This window comes from Artemia sp. Qi Xiang Cuo, chromosome 8, assembly GCF_049724085.1.
Source record: "Artemia sp. Qi Xiang Cuo chromosome 8, ASM4972408v1, whole genome shotgun sequence".
Lineage (NCBI taxonomy): Eukaryota > Metazoa > Arthropoda > Branchiopoda > Anostraca > Artemiidae > Artemia > Artemia sp. Qi Xiang Cuo.
The window spans coordinates 2,479,053-2,488,554 of NC_142801.1; positions in this window are offsets into that span (position 1 = coordinate 2,479,053).

Here is a 9,502-nt window from a genome sequence, read left to right on the forward strand (position 1 = left end):
GTTCACAGGTGCTATGCTTGTGAATCAATAAGTCCCCCATCGATTATGTAAATCATCCCTCATGTCAGTCGCACGTGGAAAAACAACAACAGATCGATTGATCTTGACACACAAACAGGAGTCTCGATTTATAATACTGGAATCAATAATTAACCCCTCGAGTATGTAACTCATCACTAATTTCATTCGCACTTGGCCAAACAACAACAGATCGATTGACCTTGACACACCCCCCGATTAGACTCGATCGATAATCCTTGAATAAATTATGTCCCGTCAGCATTAAACTAAATTGTAGATGGCAGCACATGTGTTCGTACCGAGCTGGTACCCCCATCTCTACTCTTTTATCGCATTGCGTTCATTTTTAAGGCTTGAGATAATAACTGAAACCTAAGCGGAGACAGTGGTGGCGGGAAGTCTCCCTCCTCACATGCATAATTGAGTAGCCACAGAGATAGTAATACAAATAAAATGAATCTGTCTTTTGAAAATGTCTTTTTTCAAAAGACAAGAACAAAATCGTCTAATGGAACCTGAAGTGCTATCTCTGACATTTCCATTGATTCTTTATTCCCGTTACTTTCAGATGTAAAATTTAGAATTTATCGAATTGGTTTAGTCGTCTCCTCCCTGAATAATTAACATTTGGAAAACTCACCCCTGTGAAATTCCTCCCCCTCAAAGAACATTTTCTTTTCCAGCTGATAAATCCCCCGCGTTAAATTCCACCCAGCAGAAATTTCCCAGCCGTGGAATATGCTCCCCCAAACATATTCCCCTCAGATAATTTTGGATATTCCTAAGAATGGAAGCTGAAATTTCTATTTTAGGTCGGAAGCAATGCTATAGCGTTGCCCGAGTAAAGTGCCGTAAGGGTTAAATGAATTAATATTTATTTATTTCCCCAGGGGCACTTTATGTGGAAGTGGTGGTCTTATAAGCTTTTGAAAAGGGTTCATTGAATTACAAATTAAAATTTACTGTGCCCTTACACCAGGGGCGGATCCAGGATTCTGTAAGGAGGGGGGCAAAATAGGTTGATCCAATAAACTTGCGTTAGGAGCAAGTTTAATTAACGCAATCTTGCGTTAATTACGTAAAGTTAACCACTCTAGACTACGTTAGGGTGAGGCATCTCCCTCGCCCCTCCCATAAATTCGCCACTGCCTTACACTCTCTGTTTCTTTCCTTGTTAGGGAGGAGAGCAGATGCCTAATAAGTGTGTGTTAATACCAAAACATTCTAACTCTCAGGCATTCAGGTATAAACAGAATTAGTTCAACGGGAGGGGTGGGGAAAACGGGCGAGGGGAGGGGGGGTATTTTCCCTTCGATAGATTTTGACTCGTAAGAGCTGGACTAGACCTTCCAATTTCCAATCAAATGAGCCCTCTCTGAAGTTTATACGAAGATCCCTTCCTGCCCCCAGCCCTGGGGGTTTTGTCAACACCTGAGTTTTGTTACTTAACCTTTCAACTATTTAAAAAAAAAAATTTATTTGATGCATTTAGGGCGTTGAGGACGTGGGGGGACTAGTTGCCCTCCAATTTCTTTTGACTCTTAAAAAGTGAACAAGAACTTTCAATTTCCAATCAAATGAGCCCTCTCTAAAGTTTATACGAGTATCCCTTCCATAAAAAATAATATGAAGGACTCGGAAAATCCTTAAATTACAACCCTTGCCCTGAGGGCTGTGGGAGAGTTGTCATCCTCAAAGACTTAATTTTCAGAACTTAAAACTACGTTTATTGAAATGGCTGTCTCAAAATTTTGATTGGATGTTTCTGAGGAAAAGGTGGGCGTGAGAGGGGGGTTATTTGCCCTCAAATCACTTTCGACTATTAAAAAGGGCACTAGCCCTTTGGATTTCCAGTGGAATTACCCTTTTTTGAAGTTTCTAATACAACGTCTTCTATAAAAACCTTATATGCCCCAAGGGCATAACTGAAAACCCTTGCATTGAGGGTTGAGGGTGAGTTTCCTTCTCAAATACAAATTTTCTCTCTGAAAATCAACTACTCTAAACCAAATGGCTTTCAAAACACTGTGAGTGGATGTGTTTTCAAAAATAATGGGCGTGGTTGGGGGGCTCGTTGCACTCAAATCACTTTCGACTATTAAACAGGGCACTAGCTTTTTGAATTTCCAACCTAATGAGCTTCTTTTTAATTTTCTACGGCCACGCCTTCTAGAAAAACCTTATATGTCCCCGGGGCTTAACTTTAAACCCTTGCCCATAGTGTTATCGGGAATTGTTCTCCTCAAAAACATATTTTCTATCTGAAAATCAACTAGGCTAAACAAAATCGATGTCTCAAAATTTTGATTGGATGTGTTTGGGGGAATGATCTGCGTGGGGGGGTCTAGTTGCCCTCCAATCACTTCCGACTATTAAAAAGGGCACTATCCCTTTGAATTTCCAATTGAATGAGCCTTTTTTGAAGTTTCTATGACAACTCCTTCTTGACAAACCTTATATGCCCCAAGGTCATAACTTAAAACCCTTGCCCTGACGGTTGTGGGGGAGTGTCCTCCACAAAAATATATTTTATATCTGGAAATCAACTACGCTGAACAAAATGGCTATCTCAAAATTTTGATTGGATGTGTTTGGGGGAATGATAGGTGTGGAGGGGGGGGGCTAGTTGCCCTCCAATCACTTTCAATTATTAAAAAGGGCACTAGCTTTTTGAATTTCCAATCGAATGAGCCTTTTTTGAAGTTTCTACCACAACACCTATAAAAATCTTATATACCCCCAGGGCATAACTTTAAACCCTTGCCCCGAGGGTTGTGGGGGAGTGTCTTCCTCAAAAATATATTTTCTATGTGGAAATCAACTACACTGAACAAAATAGCTGTCGCGGAACTCTGATTGGATGTGTCTGGGTACATGATGGGCGTGGGGGGGGGGGGGCTATTTGCCCTCCAATAACTTTTGTCAGCGAAACTGATCCTTAGCCCTTTAATGTCCAATAAAGTTAACCTGGTTTGAAGTTTCTACGACAACACCTTCTATAAAAACCTTATATGCCCCCAGGGCAAATCTCAAAACTCTTGCCCTGAGGGTTGTGGGGGAGTGTCCTCCACAAAAACATATTTTTTATCTGGAAATCAACTACGCTGAACAAAATGGCTGTCTCAAAATTTTGATTGGATGTGTTCGTGGAAATTATGGGCGTGGGGGGGGGGGGGGCTAGTTGCACTCCAATCACTTTTGACTATTAAAAAGGGCACTAGCCCTTTAATTTCCAATCGAATGAGCCTGTTTTGAATTTTCTACGACAACAACTTCTATAAAAAACTTATATGCCCCCAGGGCATAACTTCAAACTCTTGCCCTAGGGGTTGTGGGGGAGTGTCCTCCTAAAAAATGTTTTTTATCACGTCAAAAAAATGCTGATGCACACAATGGGTCTCTAAAAAGTGTTCTTGGTTGGGTTGGGGGGTCTGCTGGGCGTGGGGGGGGGCTAGTTGCCCACCAATCATTTTCGACTATTAAAAAGGGCACTAGAACTCTCGATTTCCAATTTCTACGACGACCCCTTCTATATGAAGTGCCTCTGGGAAAAATAATAATAATAATGATAATAATAAGAAAACATTGGAGCCATGTGGCCTTTGCTATAGGCAACGCTACAGCGTTGCCTCTGATCCGTTTTGTTGATTTTTTTTTGCTATCAGGGTCTCCGATCCTTTTTTCCAGTAATTCTTTGACAGTTCCGAAATGTTTTTGTACCGAATTTGGGCAGTCACTCTTTTCATTTCTCACCCATGCGTTATACCGATTTTTCATTGGGGTTGTTTCTTCAAAATGGATTTCTTTGATAATTGTTTTTATGTGAAGTTCTTTTATCTTGGCTTCTGTATTAATTATTTGTAGGCCTCCTTGGCTTTTCATTAGAAACATATCTGTAAATTTAAGCTTTGGAGGAGGTTTTCCGTAACAAACGAACTGATATATCATTGATTTTATTTTCTTCTGGATGCCTTTTGTGGGGTTTGATACTAAAGCGAAATACCATATCACTGGACAACAGTAAATATTAACGTACTGAGATTTTTGAAATATTGTGAAGGCTCTTCCATATCCGTAAGCAAGTGCCGACTTAAACTTCTGCAATGTTTTAGCCCAGTTTACTTTTTCCGTCTCTTTCCATGTTTTTCTCCATTGGATACCTAAACCCTTCATTTCATCTTTTCTTTCTATCCCGCCAATATACTGAGGTTCTTCTTCGCTTACAGAAAGGACTTCGCATTTTTCTTTGTTTAATTCTAGTTTGAACAAATCGCAGTACTTAGTTATCAAACAGTTCGTGGTAACGAACTGTAAGTAAGGAGCGACCCGGCTCAATGGTAACCGAAACTCTATAAAACGGGTATTTTGATACCAATAGATACATCAAAAGAATCAAATTTTATTGCTGATTTCAAATATATAAGTTTCATTAAGTTTAATTCTACCTATCAAAAGATACTTGCCTGAGAAAATTTGGCTGATTTTCGAAAAAAGGGGGAAAGACCCCCTAAAAATTATAGAACCTTAATGAAAATCACACCATCATATTCAGCGTATCAGAGAACCCTACTTTAGAGGTTTCAAGCTCCTAACTAAAAAAATGTTGATTTTTGCATTTTTTGCCATAATAAAGAACACGGATGCGTGTTTATTTGTTTGTTTGTTTGTTTTTTTTTTTGTTTTTTTTTTTTTTCCCCATGGGTTTTTGTATAGACCCCGTTGTACTATAATATAGTGGGTGGGCTCATTGGAATGGGAATTAAAATTTATATTTCCCTTCTTAATTTACCAAAAAAAATGGAGGGCAACTAGGCCCCCTCCCACGCTCATTTTTTTCCCAAAGTCACCCGATCAAAATTTTGAGATAGCCATTTTGTTCAGCATGGTCGAAAATATGATAAAAATGTCTTTTAGGATGACTTGATCCCCCAAAGTCCCCAGGGGGAGGGCTGAAAGTTATGAACTTTACTCACTGTTAACATATAGTAGTGGTTTTTGGTAAGTATACAGACTTTTTCAGAGGTGATTTTTTCTGGTAGGTGGGGGACGGAGCGGGTCGGGGGCTATATGGAAGGATCTTTCCATGAAGGAAGTTTTCATCGGGGGAAGGGACCGTGCTCTGCCGGGGGCGCCGGATTTCCCAGCATTATTAAAGAAAAAGATCAGGAATTAAATAAAAAAGAACAAGTTTTTCAACTGATCAACTGATTGTGATTAAGAGGTCATTTTTAAAGAACTGGAAAAAAAATTCGAACTATAGTTTAAAGAGCAGGGTATTGACTAGGGGGCGAACCCCCTAATATACGTGTTAAAAATTTATGAATATAGAAGTTCGTTACGTAAGTTAATTCTAAGTTACGTATATTTATTACTAATAAAAACGTTCGTAAATAAAATTAAACAAGTTTCGAGAAAGCCATTTAACCAAATATAATATGCAAATTTTGTTTTAATTATTCATATACGGTGAGCCAAAATCAAAACCTGCATTAATTCAAAAACGTTCAAAAATTAAATAAAAAAAAAAAGTTTTTTTAAATGAAAGTAAGGAACGATGTTAAAACTTAAAACGAACAGATATTATTCCGTATATGAAAGGGGCTGTCCCCCTCCTCAACGCCTCGCTCTTTACGCTAAAGTTTGACTTTCTCACAACTCTATTTTTTTAAACAATAAAAAAACTTTAGCGTAAAGAGCAAGGCGTTGAGGAGGGAACAGCCCCCTCCATATACGGAATAATTTCTGTTCGTTTTAAGTTTTAACGTCGTTCCTTACTTTCAGTTAAAAAAACTTGTTTTTTTTTATTTAATACAATGCAGAGCTCGTAAATAATCCATGTCTGTTTCCGTGACAATCGTGAGGTCGTCGACAAATTCTTCTATCTTTTGTTGGGTTCCTCCTATCTCGATTCCTTGTATCTTTTCTTCCAAATGTCGCAACAAAGGGTCAATATATGTTTCGAACAATAAAGAGCTTAATGGGCATCCCTGTCTCACTCCTTTCTCTGCTTCAAAGCTATCACTTTCCATATTACCTATCACAATTGTCTGTTCTATTTTCTCCAAGGTCCATTTTATCCATTTGATAAACTCTTTACAGGAACCGTATGCCACTAGTATAATAAGTAGGATTGTTTTTATTATTTTGTCAAATGCTTTTTGAATGTCAAAGCTTGTGATTCTGTATTTCCCTTTTTCCTTCCTTTTTTTCCATCAGTTGTTTTACGTTTCGTATGGCTCTTAGAACATCAGCTGTTTTCTGTCCATCTAATTTTCCTTTTTGTCGCTTACTTTGCAACTTAACAAATACCTATTTTATAATTGGAATGAAAAGAGTAGTTTTCATTGCGTGTACGATATTTAAACTGTTGTTTTTGGGGTTTAGGGGGGGGGGTACCTAGGTTAGGTTAGGTTACGTATTTAATATATGGTATGATTTTGAGTTTGATTTGTTTGATAATCAAACAAAATTTTAGTTTGATTTATTGGTATTCTAAATATAAGATATTAAATCACGGTCTGAATATAAAGCTTAGCATATAGTAAAGGGCAAAGTAAACGCAAAATTATAAGATAAATCAAACGAAAAATAATCATGAACTTTGAAATTAGGAATAAAATTTGAAATTAGGAATAAAATTTGCAAACTGGTGTCATAGCCATATTATGGGGTGTAGGGGATATTAATATATCTGCCCATTATGGGGAGGGGGGGGTAAAACGTTTAGACGGTGTGAAGCTATAAAAAATGCAGTATATTTTTAGTTAAAAAATTTTGCATGCAGAGGCTCTATAATTTACCACCCCCCCCCCCCCTTAATGAGCAAATATATAGCCCAAATTATGTTTCCCATCTATTCTGTCACTTGTCACTTTTTTTGCCTATAAAACCAGTTTTCTCAGATGTAACCTAACATAATTCTCGAGTGTGTTTCGTTTAGTTAACAAGTGCCCAATTTTTACCATCCAAATTGACTAACCCAGTCTTACGCAGACCTGATCAAACCTGATACATAGGTAAACAACTTCAGTATTTATTTATTTATTTATTTATTTATTTCTCTCAAAAACGAGGAGTATAAAAGATAATTAAATAAATCTTCAAAAATCCAAATAACACACCATCAAACATAGCAACAATTTACAAGTTGCCCAAAAGAAAACTTAATCAAATGCAACAAATAGTAATAATGAAATCATGCACTTTTTAAACTATAGAAAAAAAGGAAAAAGATTATGAACATAAAGTATATTTTCAGATTTACGGTAAAAATTATTTATTTTTACCTTGGCTATTTCCAACGGCTCTTTAACTTTAAATTTTGAAACTAATTCAGTATTACTAAAGGAAATTGGAAAACCAAGTAAAAACTTACAATATTTAAAATAACAAACGCGAATTGCTGAAAAATCACAAATTTTAAAATCTCGAAGAAGAAGGGAAGGATAAAGAACATGCGGGAGGGCTACTGCATTAAAAAGAGAACCTAGAATTTCACGACGATAAACACCACGTAGCCGTATTATGGAACCAAACGCCTTTCTAATTTTTTCTTGAATATGTAAAATTAGCATCGACTTAGATTCACGAGCTGAAGCAGAATAAGGTAACCCAAGATAAACAACAGCATCAGAAACCGGAAATGATATATTTCTATCGCAAATTAATTCAGCTCGGTCATTAACATTAACGGGAAAATATTGACATTTTTTAATACTAATAGAAAGGCCACGAACATTAAGCAGACTAGAAAGGGAATTAAAATTCTTAATTAGACTAGCTTTAGAACGGCTCAATAGGATAATATCATCAGCATATGCAAGAAAAGACACATCCCGTCCCCAAGAAATAAGGGTTGTAGATAAAGAACGAAGACACTCCGCCAGACATGCGTTAAAAATATAAGGAGATAAAACCCCACCCTGTCTCACGCCCCGACCCACGGAAATTGGATTAGAAAGAGAATCAGAAGTATGTGCAAAATTTTTTATCCTAAGCCCCGAATACCAAGATCTAAGAACTCTAACCACAGAAAGGGGAATCCCACCAGAAATAAGAGCTGAAAGAGCGGAAGCATGCGAAATATTGTCAAAAGCTCCTTTTATATCAATTAAAAGTGTATAAAGTGGGGAGCCAGTAGATCTTGACTCCTTAATTATAGTATCAAACGTTGCATGCGCATGGTCGCAACCCATTCCTTTTTTGAACCCTACTTGATTAAGACCAACATCCAAATAATCAAAAAGATCCTTTATACATAATTCAAAAAGTTTACCAATCATAGAACCCTTCGTTATCGGCCTATACGAATCACAAGAACGGAGATCTCTTTTACCAGATTTTAGAATAGGAGTTACCACCCCAATCCTAAAAGACGGAGGAACATTACCAAACTTGAGAATAAGATTAAAAAAAGTCAAAAGAAGAAGAAGAAAAGAAGTTGGATCAAATTTCACATGATTTGAAAAAATCCCATCGTGGTCTTTAGAGGATTGTGGCTTTAATTTACGGCATGCACCCAACAAAGAATCAAACGAAATAGAAAAATCATGCGAATTAAAAGAACTGTTTAAAATTATATCAACATGCGAAAGTTGTTCAGGATCATCACAAGATTTCGAAAGGTTTGCAAAATGAGTTTCCCACTCAACAAGAGAAGGGCCATTCTTTTTAGAAGGTTCATTAACTCTCTTTGTTGAACGTAGAGCTTTCCAAAGTTTCTTTTTATTCATATCAACTTCAGACGAAGCATCCATAAGCAAAATATTATTATGACGACGGAGCTCCGACTGGAAAATTGCCTTCTTTTTTTTCATGCATAGAAAAGTCGGATGAAGATCACGCGGTTTTCCACTATTTTTCCAATGTCTAAAAGCTAATTTAGATTCATGATTAGCATGTACAAGAAACGGATTTGACGACCAAAAAGGTTTTTCAACATTGGGTTTACACTTTTTAACACCAAAAGTTTCTTTAGCCCCATATTTTAAGCAATGTAATAACTGAAGATATATGCAATTAAGCTCAAGCTCTATGTTATCTTTATGACACTTCAGAATATCAGGTACAACTACTTTTCGAGCTAAAGAATCAACTTTATCTTGGTAAGCCGGAATCAGTTTTTCATCCCAGATAATTCTCTCAAAATAATTAGGGCGAATTGGAATAAAATTAGAAGCAGAAACAGAATCATGAATTACAGAAAACGATGTCAAAAACTGAATAGGTAAATGATCACTTATCGGGAAATCCGGGATAACTTTTACAATAATAGATGGGGAAAAATTAAAAAGTACATGGTCAATATTACTCGTACTCCCACTCCAATGAGAATAAGTAAAATCAAGTGTCTTACGGCAGATATTAAAATTTGGTAAAGACGAAAATAAAATTGTGCTACGTTCATTTACACTATCAAGATCACAGTTAAAATCACCAAAAATAAAAATACGTAAACTCGAATCTAATAGGGCAATAAAGC